At 38.9% G+C, this 13,855-nt stretch overlaps 1 pseudogene; it reads right to left on the bottom strand.

Moving 5' to 3' along the window:
* Positions 1 to 3,733: 3,733 nt before the first annotated feature.
* Positions 3,734 to 5,105, bottom strand: LOC101697088 (cyclin-Y-like protein 1 pseudogene; annotated as a pseudogene).
* Between the last annotated feature and the right edge of the window lie 8,750 nt (positions 5,106 to 13,855).

The following is a 13,855-nucleotide window of genomic DNA, read 5'->3' as shown; positions in this document are numbered from 1 at the left end:
ATGTGAATTCCAACACAATAGGTAAACCTAAACATTACCCTAACCCTAACCCTAACATTAACCATAATGCCCACACTCAAATATGCAGATACTTGCATTTCAATACTCTCCCTAACCCTCACACTAACCCTAACATTAACCATAATATTCACACTCAAAAACTCAAGTACTTGAATTCCAACACTATACTTAACCCTAAACCTAACATTAATGATCACGCTAACCATAAAATGCACACTCCAGTACTCATGTATGTAAATTCCTACACTGTCCCTAATTTGATATATAACCCTAACCCTAACCCTAACATTAACACTTACCATAATACCCACACTTCAATACTTAGGTTCTTGAAATCCAACACTATCTGTGACTCTAACCCTAACCCTAACCCCAATACTATCACTAACACTAACCAAGATATCCACACTCCAATATTCAGGTATGTGTATTCCAACACTCTCCCTAAACCTAACCCTAATCCTAACTCCAATACTCAGGTACTTGAATTCCACTACTGTCCCTAAGTGTAACCCTAACTGTAACATTAAACCTGACAATAACCATAATAACCACATTAGATTATTCAGGTACTTAAATTCCAAGACTATACTGAACACTACCCTAAACTAACCTTAACACTAATCATAATATCCACACTCCATTAATCAGGTGCTTGAATTTCAACACTGTCCCTCACCCTAACCCTAAGCATAAAACTTAACCTAACACTAACCATAATACTCACACTTCATTAGTCAAGAACTTGAATTCCAACACAGTCCTGAACCCTAACCCTAACCCTAAACCAAATCTAACACTAACCCACACTCCAGTAGTCAAGTCTTGAATTCCAACACAACCCATAAACCTAACACTAACCCTATCTCTAACACTAATACTAAAAATAACCATTATATTAACATTGCAGTACTCAGGTACTTGAATTCCAACATTATCCATAACCCTAAACCTAGACCTAACTCTAACACTAATCATAAAACCCACACACCAGTTCTCAGGTACTTAACTCTAACATTATCCCTAACCCTAACCCTAATCCTAACACTAACACCAACACTAACACTAACATTAACCATAATACCCACACTCTGAAATTCAGGTAATGGAATTTAACACTATCCCTAACCCTAACCCTAACCCCCATTCCAATACTCATGTACTTGAAATCCAAAAATGTCCCTAAACTGAGCACTGATACTAACACTAACCATAATAGCCACACTCCAATACTCAGGCATTTGAATTCCAACACTGTCTGTAACCCTAACCATAACCCTAACGAACACTCCAATACTCAGGTTCTTGAATTCCAACCCTGTCTATAACCCAAATCTTAACCCTAACACTGACACTAACCCTAATGCCCACACTCCAATACTCAGATACTTGAACTCCAACACTATACCTAACCCTATCTCTAACCCTAAGCCAAACATATATACTCAGGTTCCTGAATTACAACACTGTCCCTAACCCTAACCCTAAGCAAAAACATTACCCTAACACTAACCATAGTACTCACACTACATTAGTCAAGAACTTGAATTCCAAAACTATCCCTAAACCTGGCCCCAATCTTAATTCTAACCCTAATACTAACCCACACTCCAATACTCAGGTCCTTCATTCTAAGACTGTCCCTATCCATAAAGCTAACCCTAATACTATCACTAAACATATTACCTAACTCCAGTACACAAGTTCATGAATTCCAACACTATCCCTAACCCTAACAGTTACCCTAACCCTAATCCACGCTCCAATACTGTTACTTGAATTTCAACTCTATCCCTAACTGTAAGCCTAAAACGAACCCTAACCCACACTCCAATACTCATGTACTTAAATTCCAATAGTGTCCCTAACCCTAACACTAACACTATCACTAACCATAATAATACCCACACTCCAATGCTTAGGGACTTGAATTTCAACATTTTCCCTAACCCTAAACATGACCATAATCCCTACCCTAACCATAATAATCAGTAAACATAATACTCATAATACTCACTCCAATACTCAGGTACTTGAATTTCAACACTGTTCCTAACCCTATCCCCCATGCTAACCCAAACCCTTATGTTCAGGTACTTGAATTTTTTTTTTTTTTGTATTTTAATCAAAAGTTTATTTTAAAAACATAAACATGGGGATGAAAAACCACTTTAAGTTGTAGCATTGTTTTCAACATAAAATTGCAATTAATACTCAAATCTTCAAGCTTGAAAGTCCATAAATAATTTTCTTTAGAGGTGGTAGATTGTGGTTATTTCTTACGCCATTGGGTATCACTTATGTCTCTTTGTAAAAATGATGGGAACTATAGCACACAACATTGTGTGAGGCACTGCTACACTGGGAGAAAGTATTCCTAGTCTGCAAGAGCTTTGTTACAGGCAAGATTCCTAGGATTACATTTCAAAAGGAAGAGACATAGATTTCATATGGAAAGAGCACTGATTTTTTTAATATTTCAAATTTAGATGACATTGTAAGTCTCCTCAAATTACTAAATCTCTGCCCTTTAAAGTCTTCAGTAATGTTCCTAAGGTTCAGGTAAGTTCCCTCTTAAATAGGAGGACTTGAAATGGGGCACCTTGAAATATAGGCTAAACTTTAAAAGAAACTTTCATATCATTTCCTGCTATTGGGGTCCAATTCCTTTTTATCACATGTGAATTAACACTGCTCCTAAAAATCTTCCTTCACCAAATCTAGAAAAAAGAAATCTAGGTGACGAAAGCAGATAGTTCTCAAAGAACTATTTAAAAATATGAGGAAAATTCTTTGGCAATATGAAGCATTCCAAAAATCTTAGTGTAATTTTAAGCTTTGATACCAGTAGAAGTACTGAATCTGCAATGTTATAAAGTATCATCAAAAAGTTTTAATTTTGTAAATGTAAAATATTAAGCTTTTAATTTTTGTTCCAGTTCTTCTTTCTTCTATTCCCTTTAAGAGAGACTAGAAAAAAATTAAGAGTAAAATCTTAAATTTGCAGAACTGAAACTGTCAAACACTGTCTGGTAAAAGTTTGTGGCTTGCATACCTGCTGCAGCCCCTGGAAGGCACAGGCATAGCAGCCTACAGTTTAAAACTGCACTGAAACTTTTGGGATGCCCTGTACTTCACTATTGGCTGGCAATCATTGGACCTCTATGTCGGTTTGGATTATGAAAATATCTTCTAGTATGTTTACTTAACAGCAGGATAATCATCAGAAAATGAGAATCACCATTAATAGTTCACAAGATGCAGCATGGACTTCATGGAAATAGACAGTCAATAGCATCAACTGATGCTTTCTCTTTAAGACCACAAACATGTCACAGTGCTACCAAACAGTGCTTACAAAGAACATGAGTGGCAAGTGTTATCCAGCAGCTTTTTGGTTCAAGCTGATTGACAATAATGACTAGCAACTCATGATATCATGGGAGGAAGAACCTTCAACACCTGACAATGCTACAGTCTACTGCTAAGTGGTGTCATGAGCGTGAACACTCCCGTGTTTGGGACTGGGTGGGGGACTCAGTGGGAGAGACCCTGCTAAGAGGACACGGCTAAGACCCTGGGTTTTATTCCCAGCCCTGTGCAATAAAAAAGATCCCCACATTTCAACAGTAATACTACATCAACCCTAAAGGCATATGCAGCAACATGGGGAGGGGTAAGTAGAAAAACATACAATTATATGAGTAGTGTTTTAAATCTAATTTTTAAAAATAATTAAAATTTTAACTTAGTTTAAATTTAAACTCTCAATTCAAAAGTCTCACAGAGCTCACAGGTATTGGCCGGTGGAGTAAGCAAAAGCCAGTGTGAGTCAGGAACTTCTGCTCTGCAGAACTGGTGACTCTGCTCACATCAGTGAGGACAGAAGTGTGCTGCTGCTTTGACAGGGCCTCTCTCCTTCCCATACAGTGCAGCTGACACCACCCAGGAGGCTCTCGATTGAATTCAAGGTCTTTCCTTTTGGTGAAAATACTAATTTAGCTGTTGTTGTTGTTGTTGTTTTAGCAAGAGGGATGGTACTTCTCCAGCTTTGTAAATGAGGGGTCCATGATGTCACAGCCCCCATTTCTCCCTTCTAAGAGAGAACGGCATTAGACAGTCCGATGCTAATGAAATTGCCATCACTGGAAGATCTTCTCATAGCAGCTCTGTGCAAGTCTTTGTCTTTACCCAATCCTGACATGGCCTCTGGGTCCTGGGCTCTTTCTCTGGTGAAAGGCTCAAATAAAAAATATATGTTTCTTTCAAATGCTAAAGAGCGAAGATCAAAGTAGTATTTGGCATACACACCACCAGACACATTAAAATTATACTCGAGCAGGATCAAGTAATGCCTTTCCAACTCATTTATGTCCTTGAGTGAAACATCCCCAAGGACCCTGCAGAAGTCTATGTTCCACACAGCCTTGTCCTGCCAAACCTTGGCGGCAAGAAGAATGGCTCCCAGCAGAATCCTTCTCCAGTTAGCAGGACAGATGTCTATCTCAGCATATGACACAAGCCTTTCTAAGTAGACCAAAGTTATTATTGCACATTCAGTTGGTAATAATGCACCATTAAAAATAAAGGCAACAAATCTGTAAATACAGTTGTGTTCAGGATCATGCTCAAAGTATTCCTCTGGACACTTCTCTCTTGTGAGTGGATGCCATCTGTCATCCAAAATAGCCAGGGATCTATTTGCATCTCTGTTCTTTATGTGGTAATATACTGCTAAGGTCACACACTCCACCACGTTTCTACGATTAGGCAGGCTGAGTGTGCTGTCATCTAGAAATATCATTGAGCAGGAGCTATACATCCCAGTAAGCTGCCCTGGAGACATGGTTGAAATAGTTGCTTTTCCTCTGATCTTGTGCGTTTGCATAAAATTTGTTCAGGAAAATGGTGCTTTCCCTTAGATGGTCAGCAGGGTTTGATTCCAGAGCTGCACCTTGGGGCTTCTTCCGGTCACTGATGTGGTACAGGTGGTGGTCATGCCTGGTTCCCACGGAAATCTCAGACTCGTAGTCTGGCTTCACTGGCCCCTTGCACTGGCCTGGCTTGCAGCTGCTGGGCCCCATTAGTTCTGCTGGTCAAGTTGCAGGAAGGCCTTGTGGGGCATGATCAGCTGGGCATCCTGGGTGGACATGTGGAGTAGTAGGCAGCAGCCTCGAGTCCTGGAGTGTGGCAGCCAGATGTCCCAGGTAGGGGCCTCCAGTGCTAGGTGTCTGGTGTCCCAGAAGGTGGTGATCTTCTTCACAGCTTGAACATGGACTGACCAGGTACTTGAATTTTAACACTGTCCCTAGCCCTAACCCTAACCCTAACACTAACACTAACAATAATATTCAAACTCCAAAGTCAAGAACTTGAATTCCAATGCTGTCCATAACACTAACCTTAACCATAACCCTAACCCTAATCCTAACACTAACCATAACACCCACATTCCAATACTTAGGTACTTGAATTCCAACACTATATCTAACCCTAACCCTAAATCTAACCCTAATGCTAACACTAACCATAAAACCCTAACCCTAACCCTAATCCTAACCCTAACCCTAACCCTAACTTCCTAGGGTATCCCTAATCCAAAACTTAACGCTAACCATAACACTATTCATAATACCCACACTCCAGTACTCAGGTACTTGAATACCTACACTGTCCCTAACTCTAACCAACACTCAGATATTTCAATTCTAACTGCCCATATGCCTAATCCTAAACTAACACTAATGGTAAACATAATGTTCACTCAAATACTCAGGTACTTGAACTCCAACACTATCCCTAACCCTAACCTTAACACTAACCATAATACCTACACTCCAGTACTCAGATACTCAAATTCCAACACTATCCATAACTCTAACCTTAACCCACACTCAAATACTCAGGTACTTGAATTCCAACACTGTCCCTAACCCTAACCCTAACACTAACACTAGTGGTAATACACACACTCCAATACTCAGGTGCTTGAATTCCAACTCTATCCCTAACCGTAGTCCTAACCCACACTCTAACACTCAGGTACTTGAATTCCAGTACCTTCACCAACCCTAATCTTAACCCTAACCCAGACTCCAATACTCAGGTAACCTGAATTCCAACACTGTCCCTAATCCTAACCCTAACACTAATCATAATATCCACAGTCCAGTACTCAGGCAATAAGGGATCTAGGGAATCTAAAAACAACTGTAAAATCAACTGAAAGTTTTTCTGCTTTCATTACTACTATGTGCCAGCAATCTCCCACCACCCTCTTACCTGCTGTTGCTGGGACTTGAACTCAAGACCTTGCGCTTGCCAGGCAGGTGTCATGCCACTGAGCTACATCCCTGGCCTCTGTGCCAGCAATTCTAACCAATAAAATGCTGTTGTCCTGCTGCCCCATGCCACTGACATTTAGTGTGGTTTTTTCCCCAATATTTTTGCTGTACAAATTCCTGCATATCAGTCAAATGCTACATGTAATTTTGGTTGAAATTTGGTGTTTACTTTTAAATATAAATATTAGGAAGTAGTTTTAGATAAGTACTGAATAAACTAAGGACTCATGCCTCAGGAAGTTTTGTTCTCTTGTAAGTAAAATATTGCATTGATTTAGGTAAGTGAATCAAACCAATTATTAAAAGTTAAATATGGGCCAGGCATGGTGGATGAACACCTGTAGTCCCAGCATTTGGAAGGCTAAGGCAGGAGGACCACAAGTTTGAGGCCTGCCTGGGCTACATAGTGAGTTTAAGGCCAGCCTGAACTACATAGCGAGACCCTGTCTCAAGAAAAAAATGTAAAGTAAACAAAATCACTCATATTCTACTGTCTCTCTCCTTTTTTGTAGCGAGGATAAGATAACCAACATTTGGTTTACTATTCTCTCAGAGTTATGTTGAAATTTACAAAACCACTCCCAACTGGATCTTCAGTTATGGAGATAGGTTTGTGTTTTTTTGTTTTGTTTTGTTTTTGTGATACTGAGGATTGAATCCAGGACCTTCAAACTGAGCTACACCCCTAGCCCTTTTTATCTGGGGCACCATCTCACTGAGTTGCCCAGGCAAGACTTGAATTTGCAATCCCCCTGCCTTAGCCTTCCAAGTGCTGGGATTACAGATATGGCACCACACCCAGCAGCTAGTGCTTTCTGCTTGACTGCTAAGGTTAAGCTCCTTGTGACTAAAAAAGAAAATCAGGAAATTATAGACCTGAAAAGCTCATCATGAATCACCTACTTTAACCCAGTAAGGTTCTGTTAGAACAGCCATTTCGTTCAACCATATGAAGATTGCACACCAGGGAAGTGATGGGATCAGGTGTAGATATGGGCCTCAAAAGTCACGATCAGCCCCTTTATTGGATTATGATTTTATTTTAAAAGAACAGGGAATTTAGGGCTGGGTTAGTTAGGCTTCACTATCCACAGTGAAATTGTATGCAAAGTGCTGGGGGTTGAATCTAGGACATCACACTTCCTGGGCAAGCTATACTCTTGGGCCTGGATTGTAACTTTTATCATGGTTTCTAGTAAGTATCCACAGACAAGACAGGCCACCCTCCCAGCCTCTTCTGCCTCTCTTCTTTCCATTTGCTTTTTAGTCCTGCAACACCATGTTTACCCTTCCTCCCTTATAACCTGTGCATTCTCTGGAATGGACGCCACATTCCTGTATCCGGCCTTCTTGCATGTTCCCCACTCACCCTATTACAGCCTATCACTGCAAGCTCTACTTCTGCATGTAGCACAACTGCTCTGAAAGAGTGGCTTGCTTACTACTCTATCTCCCACCTCCCCACCAAGAGAATTCCAGAAAACCTGATGAACAGTCAGCTCCAACAAATAGGGGTTTATTCTGCTTAAACATAAAGCACATTAGATCTCAGTGGATGTTGGCATTTGCTCACTGATTGTCAGTGTCAGGGCCTGTGTCTGTAGGAATCTCTTGTCCTTTCCCTGATGGCTCTGAGATGGCTGCCCTAGAGTAAAGCATCACACCCTGATGCAAGGCTGGAGAAAGGGACAGCTCTCAGCTCTTCATCTCTACCTTCTTATCTGGAAAACAGCCTTTCCCAGAAGCTCTGCAGATGTAGCACACTTCCATGTACATGCCATTTGCCTTCCCTAGCTATGATTAGCTTTTCTAGTCACTGATAAGGAGAATGGGGGGGGGAGGGTATAGAGATGATGTTGGTTCATCATTCAACACTGTCTACCACATCTCTCAAGACTGAAAGCTCCTTAAAGGCAGGAAATCCCTTCTTTTTTCTTGAGTTTCCAATACTTAGCACTCAGAATGGTGACAAATATGTTAGAAAGGTTGGAATGAGGACATTCCAGGAGAAACAAATACCAGGCATAAAGAGAGTGAGCTGAAAGCTTCTATTGTGTGCCTGGGAACATGTGACTGGCACGTTGGCCATTAAGAGGGACTACTGGAAATTGAGGCTAGAAAGGCAGAGTGGGGTCAAACTGTTTAAACCCTTGCATACCTTGTTAATTTGTCTTTTCTTCTGTCAGCAGTAGGGAGTCATTAAAAAGTTTCAGGCCAGGCAGTGACAAAATGGGACTGGTGGCATAGGATTTTTTCAAAAAAAATTTATTTTATTGGTACATTTTAGGTATGCAATATACTGACATTCATCGTTGGAAATTTGCACCTTTACATAATCTCTCCTAGTTCTTATTTTTTCCCCCTTCCCCTGCCCTCCCTTCAATCCCTCCACCCCTCCCAATTTACAAAGACTTTGTTTCCATTTTTTCATTTTCTCATATTAATTTCATTCCCTTCTTTCTTTTCCCATACTCCATCTACTTCCCCTTCCCCTTTGCACCTTTTCTTACTATTTCAGATTATCTATTATAACTTTTAGTCCTTATGTACACTTTCAGTTTCTCACACTAGAGAAACTATTCAGTATTTACATGTGTGTCCTATTTCACTGAAGAGTATTGCCTCAATGTGCATCCATTTAGCTATAAATGTCTCTAGTTTCTCATTCTTTATCGCTGAGTAGTACTTCATTTTTTTAAAAAAAAACACATTTTCTTTATACAGTCTCCAGTTGATGGGCAGTTGGGCTGCTTCCAAGTTTTAGCTATCATGAATTGTGCTGCTATGAACATGGGTGCACATATATCAATGAGGTATGATACTTTTAATTCTTTGGGGAACATACTCAGCAGGGGAATTGCTGGGTCAAATGGGACTTCCAGTTCTAGTTCTTTAAGGTATCTCCATACTGATTTCCACAATGTTTGCAACAGTCTACACTCCCACCAGCAGTGGAGCAGGGTTCCTTTTTCTGCATAGCCCCACCAGCATTTGTCATTGGTTGATTTCATGATAGTAGCCATTCTTTCTGGGGTGAGGTGGAATCTCAGCATTGTTTGCATTTGCATCTCTCAAATGACCAGTGATGTTGAACATTTTTTCATGTGTTTATTTGCTATTTCTACTTCTTTGTCTGAGAAATGTCTGTTCATTTCAGATGCCCATTTTTGGAATGGGTCTTTAAATTTGGGAGGTCTGATTTTTTTAAGTTCTTTATAGATTCTAAATAGTAGACTTTCGTCTGAGGAACAGCAGGTGAAAAATTTTCCCACATTATGCGTTGTCTCTTCACACTGCTGGTGGTTTCTCTTCTGTGGTTTCTCTTTCTCTTCTGAAGTTTTTAATAAGAAGAGATCCTACTTGTTGACTGTTTGTGCTAGTTCATGGACAACTGAGGTTTTGTTCATAAAATCCTACACCAATGTCTTCAAGAGTTCTACCTAACCTCTGTTCCAGCCAGTTCAGCATTTCTATTTTAATATTTAGATCCTTAATCCATTTCAATTTTAGTTTAGTGCATGGTTGGAGATATAGGTTTAGTTTTACTCTTTGGCAAGTTGAAGCCCAATTTTTCCAGCGCCATTTATCAAAGAGGCTATCTTTCCTCCAGTGAGGGTGTTTGGCTCCTTTGTTGAAGATGATGTGGCTGAGTGTGTCTGGAGTTGTTTCTGCCTCTTGTAATCTGTTCCACTGGTCCTCAGGTCTGTTTCTTTGCCAGTACTATGCTGTTTTTATCTCAGTAGCTTTGTAGTATAGTTTCAAGTTGGAAGTTGTGATACCCTCTGCCATGTCTCTGTTATCTAGAATTGCTTTTGCTATTCTGGGTCTCTTCTTGTTCCAAATGAATTTTTGGATTGTTTTCTTAAGGTTCATGAAGTATGGTGCTGGGATTTCAATTGGGATTGCACTGAATCTATATAGCAGTTTTGGAAGTATGGACATTTTCACTAGGTTTATCCTCCCTACCCAGTGGCAGAAGATGTCTTTCCATTTTCTGATATCATCTTCAATCTCTCTTTTCAGAGTGTTATAATTTTCAGAGAAGAGGTCTTTGATTTCTTTCATTAGGTTGATTCCTAGGTATTTCAGTTTTTTGGATGCTATTGTGAAAGGAATTGTTTGCCCTATTTCTGTCTCAGTCAGTCTGTTATTCATGTAAAGGAAAGCTATTGATTTTTTCTGTGTTGACCTTATATCCATCTACTCTACTGAATTTGGTTATTAAGTCTAGAAGACTTTTGCTGGCATTCTTGGGGTCTTCTATATAGAGTACCATGTCATCTGCAAATAATGACAATTTGACTTCTTCATTTCCTATCTTTATTCCATTTGTTGCTTTCTCTTGTCTAATTGCTGTGGCTAATGTTACCAAGAGTTTATTGAACAGGAGTGGTGATAGTGGACATCCTTGCATTGTTCCTGATTTTAGTGTGAAGGATTTTAGTTTTGACCTTTTATTGGCTGTTGGTTTTTCATAGATGACTTTTATCAGATTGAGGCAGAGACTATCTATTCCAATTTTTTTGCAGGGTTTTTTTTATCATAAATGCATGTTGCATTTTGTCAAATGCTTTTTCTGAACTATTGAGATGATCAATATTTGCAAATATTTGCAAATGCAAATAATGCTGAGATTCCACCTCACCCCAGAAAGAATGGTTTTTGTCTTTGGCTCTATCAATAGAGTGTATAACATTGATTGATTTGCATATGTTGAACCATCTCTGCATCTCTGGGATGAATCTCACTTGGTCAGGGGGTACGATCTTGATGATCCTCTGAATTCTATTTGCCAGTATTTTATTCTGGATTTTGTCATCTATGTTTATTAGTGAGATTGGCCTATAGTTCTCTTTTTCTGTTGCATCTTTCTCTGCTTTGGGGATCAAGGTGATGCTTGTTTCCAGGAATGAATTTGGGAGTATTGCTTCCCTTTCAATTTCATTGAAGAGTTTAAACAGTTGTGGCAGCAGTTCCTCTCTAAATGTCTTGTAGAATTCAGCAGTGAAGCCATCAGGACCTGGGCTTTTCTTAGTTGGTAAGTTTTTAATTATGTTTTTAATTTCATTGATTGATATTGGGTTGTTTAGAATTTTTAGGTCTTCTTTGTTTAACTTTGGTAATTCATACATATCTAGGAATCTGTCCATTTCTCCTGTGTTTTCCATCATATTGGTGTATAGGTTCTTGAAGTAGGTATTGATGATCCTCTGGATTTCTGCTGGGTCTGTTGTAATTTCACCCTTTTCATTCCTAATTGCAAGGATTCATTCCTTTTTCTGATAAGGTTGGCTAAGGGTTTGTCAATTTTGTTTATTCTTTTGAAGAACCAACTCTTGGCTTCATTGATTTTTTGTATCATTCTCTTAGTCTCCATTGAATTGATTTCTGCTCGGACTCTTATAATTTCCTCCCTTGTATGAGTTTTAGGTTTATCCTGCTGTTCTTTTTCTAGAAGCTTGAGGTTTAGCATCAGGTTATTGCTCTGTTTTCCCAATATGAGTTTTCACTGTATAAATTTCCCTTGTAAGACTGCTTTCATTGTGTCCCATAGTTTCCAATATCTTGTACTGTCATTGTTATCTAATTGAAGGAACTGTCTGATTTATTCTTTAAGTTCCTCTGTGACCCTTTGGTTATTCAGAAGTGTGTTGTTCAATTTCCATGTGCTTATGAAATTTTTGGAGTTTCTTTTGCTATTGATCTCCAGTTTCATCACACTATGGTCTGGTAATATACAGGGGATAACTTCAATTCCTTTGTATTTTCTTAAACATGTTCTATGAGCGAGTATGTGATCTATTTTGGAGAATGACCTTTGTGAAGCTGAAAAGAATATGTATTCTGATTTTGTGGCATAGAACACTCTGTAAACATCTGTTAAGTCCATTTGTTCAAGAGTTTGGTTGAATTCTAGTACTTCGTTTTTCATTTTTTGTCCAGTTGATCTATTTATTTGTGACAATGGGGCATTGAGGTCCCCCACTACTACTGTATTAGTGCATATTTGATTTTTTATGTCTGTTAATATTTGTTTTATATAATTGGGTGCACTAGTGTTTGGTGCATATATATTTATGATTGTCATCTCTTCCTCTTGGATTGTTCCCTTTACAAGATTGTAATGGCTTTCTTTTTTCTTTCTTAATTAGTGATTTTTTGAAATCCATTTTATCTGTAAACATGATAACTACTCCTACTTCTTTTTAGGGTTCTTGTTATGTGGAGTATTGTTTTCCACCCTTTAACTTTCAGTGTATGAGTTTCTTTTTGAATTAAGTGTGTGTCTTGTATGCAGCATATTGTTGGGTCTTGCTTCTTGACCCATTTTGCCAGTCTATTTCTTTTGATTGGTGAATTGAGACCATTAACATTGATGGTTATAACTCATACATATTGACTTATCATTGTCATGATCTTTTCTTTTTTTGGATCCTCCCCCTTTGCATTTAATTTCTTGTTGTGCCTGACAGATTCATTCTGCTGGGCTTCCTGGGGTTGTGATTCTCATTGTCTTTTCCTAGGATATTGTCTAAAATTTTTTGGAGTCTAAAATTCTTGGTATTCATGAAGTTCCTAAGGTACTTTCTGTCATGAAAGTATCTTATTTCTCCATCAATTTTGAAAGATAGTTTTGCAGGGTACATCAATCTGAGTTGGAGACCATTTTCCTTTAGGACTTGAAATACATCACTGCAGGCTCTTCTTGCCTTGAGGATTTGCATTGAGAAGTCTGCTGTGATTCTTATGGGCTTTCTTTTGTATATGATTTGTTTCTTTTCTCTAATTGCTTGTAGAACTTTGTTTTTCTGTTGGGTTTCTGGAATCTTAACAAGTATATGCCTATGTGTAGATTTTTTTTTTATCAAGGCTAGTTGGAGTCCTATATGCCTCACTTATCTGTATGTTAAGTTCTTTTCCCCTGCTTTTGAAGTTTTCTACCATCACTTCTGTGCACAGATTTTTAACATCATCTGCACTCTCTCCTGTTTCTTCATTGACTCTGATCAGTCTTATGTTATTCTTCTTTGCATCATGTAGCAGCTGCTGGATTGACTTCTCATGGTCCCTTACAATTTTGAAGCATTTTTTTCTTTTCCTGGTCACTAATTGCAATCTTATCTTCTTTATCTGAAATTCTGTCCTCACATTAGCTCAATGAAGTTTTTAATCTCCTGGAAATCTGTTTGCATCTGTTTTATGGATTCCATTTGTTTCCTATGTTGGGATTCTATCATGTTCCTCAGCTCCTGTTTAGATTTATTAACCATGTCTTGCACTATGAACACAATCTCTACTTTTATCTGAGAAATTATTTCTGATTCCTATTTTTCTAGATCCTGTTTTGTTGCCAGTTCAGGGAGTCCTGGTGGTTGAGTATCTTGAGTGTTCCATCTCATTTCCCTTTGGGCTTGCTGTAGGTGATCCGGATGTCTGGTTTTGAGGCTTGTTTACATGTCTTCTCATTTCAAATGGTTGGGGGTGTCAGG

The sequence above is a fragment of the Heterocephalus glaber genome, unplaced genomic scaffold (assembly GCF_053883595.1).
Source record: "Heterocephalus glaber isolate CG9 unplaced genomic scaffold, H.glaber_assembly_v1.0 deba00001457, whole genome shotgun sequence".
Classification (NCBI taxonomy): Eukaryota; Metazoa; Chordata; class Mammalia; order Rodentia; family Bathyergidae; genus Heterocephalus; species Heterocephalus glaber.
The sequence above is the reverse complement of the archived record's forward strand: the minus strand, read 5'-3'. Positions and strand labels throughout refer to the sequence as shown.